Raw genomic sequence first — 2,525 nt, 5'->3', positions numbered from 1 at the left:
GAATCTCAGCACACTTCTAGCTGGGTAATTGCTCTAATACCATTTAGTAAACACATCACCAAATACACTTTTGCATCATTTATAAATAAATAAAATCATGGTTATCTTAAACATGAATTCATACCTACCCCCTTGGCTTTATCTACCTCATCCAAGACCATCGTACAAACACATGCTGGTCCACCTTTGCCTAGTGGTATCTGCTGTTTCCCTCGATCATGAGTCTGTGCAGGTACTATAGACAACGGTACCTGCCAATTCTTCCTAACATGCCCTAGTTTACCGCACCCAAAATAGGTAGAAGTCCTAAACCAACATTCACCCCTATGCCTTTTGTTACATGTATACCTTGTTGAGAGGTCCCCCAGCGATCTTCCTTGCTACTGCAACCTGCAACACCCCAAGCTGCTGCGGGTTTGCTACTGCTACTCCTTCTCTTAGCTTTGTAGTCATCTCTCCATCTTGAAGGTTGAAGCTACTCCTGCTGCTGTGTTGAGTGAAGACCTCGAGCCCCTACTTGTTGCCTTGTGGCCGCAGCTGCTGCTGCTCCAAACAACCTGCAGCTGCTGCTCCTCCTCCTGCTGGTTCTGCTGAAACCTGAGAAACCTAGCCAATGCTGCGACCTGCAGCTGTTACATCACTCATGAGCTAGCCATCTTCATTATCTCTCTCTCTCTCTCTCTCTCTCTCACACACACACACTCTCTCTCTCACTCTCTTTTTCTTTATTTTTTTTGTTCTTGCCTCTAAATAATTGAATAATTGCTATGTTTTGTTAGCAGAATTTTAATTAAAGTTTCAATTTTTAATTCTTGTTTGATTATTATCATTTAAATCAAGTAATTTCTCTTTTTCCTTATTTAACATTATCATTAGACTTGACTTGCTCGGGTTATTTTTTATTTATTTATTAAAGTTCGGTTTGGTTTCTTGAGAAAAAAAAAAAAGAGCATAAATTCAAAAAGAAAAAAAAATTTCCTTAGGATTTAAATTTACTGTTTTTGTTTTAAGATTAAATTGTGTTGGGTCTTTCTTTAAGTTAAGGGCAGTTTAGCTAAAGTTCGAATTTTTATTATGCTTTCGGTTATTGTTAATTGTTAGGAAGTTAATTTTTGTTCTTGCTTGCGTTAAAATTTATTTCTTTTTTTGTTCAATTGAGTTTTTTCTAATTGCATGCTTAATTTAAATACGGAAGTTATTATCCTTAGTTTTTATTCTGAAGTTCAACACATGTTCCAATTCTTGTTCGGTTGTTAATGTAGGATTTCCGTTTCTCATTTTAAATTCATGCATGTTAGGATTTAGGATTTAATTCACATGTTCGTTTAATTTTTCAAAAGAAATCTCAAACAATCCTGCAAATCCCGAATCTGAACTAAGTTTAGTAACTTTTTATTTTCGATTGGAAATACGTAAAATTTGAGATTAAACCGCATTCCCTGAGGAAACGATCTGGCATTTGGGCTGAATATTACACGACAGAACTCCTATACTTGGGATAGCTTCCGAGCTGCTCATTTTTAGGGTGAGCCAAGTTTTGGCGTCGTTGCCGAGGATTTTCGGCCTTAGTCTCAAATTAGTGTTTTTCCCGTCATTTTAATTAGTCTCATGATTAAGAAAAAAAAAAAGAAAAAAAAAAAGATTTGAGCTTTGAAAAAATTATGGCTGCACCTGCACCACGCACACTTATGGATTTTTTGCAGTTTGCACACACCATTACACCGTCTTACACTATTTTACCTAATGACGAACTTGACTTCATGATGCAGCATGGGAGGAAGTCGTTGCTACCTCAAATCGACGGGATGGAATATAAGTGCCCTTATCGGCACCTGACAGAGTTCGAGTTGACTTGCAATATTTTTTTCTCTCATGCTAGAACTGATGAATCTACTAAACTACGTTTATTTTTTACCTCTTTGAAGGATAGGGTGCAGATGTAGTTTAATTCTTTGAGACCACACTCTATCTCTAATTGGGCTAATATAAAGTATGAATTTCTGCTTAGGTTTTGTCCCTCACAGATAACTCAATTTTTGCAAGAACGGATTATTCAGTTTATGTAGAAGGGTGAAGAGACTTTTTGGGTTTTCTGGGAGAGATTCAAGGATTTGCTAAGTACTTGTCCACATCATGACTTTGAATCATGGAAGTTAGTTAATTATTTCTATACAGCTCTTACTCCTGATTTCAAGCACTTTGTCCATACCATGTGCAATGGAGAACTTTTCAGCAAGGAACAGGATTAGGCATTATCATTCTTTGATTACCTAGCTGAAAGTGTCCAACATTGGAATATACGATACAATCAGGAACCCATGATAGTACAACCTATCAGCACAATCAGTGGTGGAGATAAATATGAGCCAATATATTATCCAGATACTCTTCTACCTCAGTATCAGCCACAACAGATCCCTAAAAACTATGCGCCATCAGGATTTTAGTCTAATGCAGCACCTGCTCCACCGGGGATGTCTCTTGAGGATGCCTTCCAGCAGTTTATGCTAATTCAAATCAATCAA

The 2,525-nt window shown here is 37.3% G+C and overlaps 1 non-coding gene across 1 annotated transcript; it reads right to left on the bottom strand.

Annotated features, from left to right (window-relative positions):
* Positions 1–2,032: 2,032 nt before the first annotated feature.
* Positions 2,033–2,140, bottom strand: LOC131143599 (small nucleolar RNA R71). Its single transcript, XR_009133584.1, has one exon. It is a non-coding gene; the product is annotated as a small nucleolar RNA R71 (small nucleolar RNA).
* Positions 2,141–2,525: the final 385 nt, after the last annotated feature.

The sequence above is a fragment of the Malania oleifera genome, chromosome 11 (genome assembly GCF_029873635.1).
Source record: "Malania oleifera isolate guangnan ecotype guangnan chromosome 11, ASM2987363v1, whole genome shotgun sequence".
Lineage (NCBI taxonomy): Eukaryota > Viridiplantae > Streptophyta > Magnoliopsida > Santalales > Ximeniaceae > Malania > Malania oleifera.
Note: the sequence above shows the minus strand (reverse complement) of the source record. Positions and strands in the feature narration are given on the sequence as shown.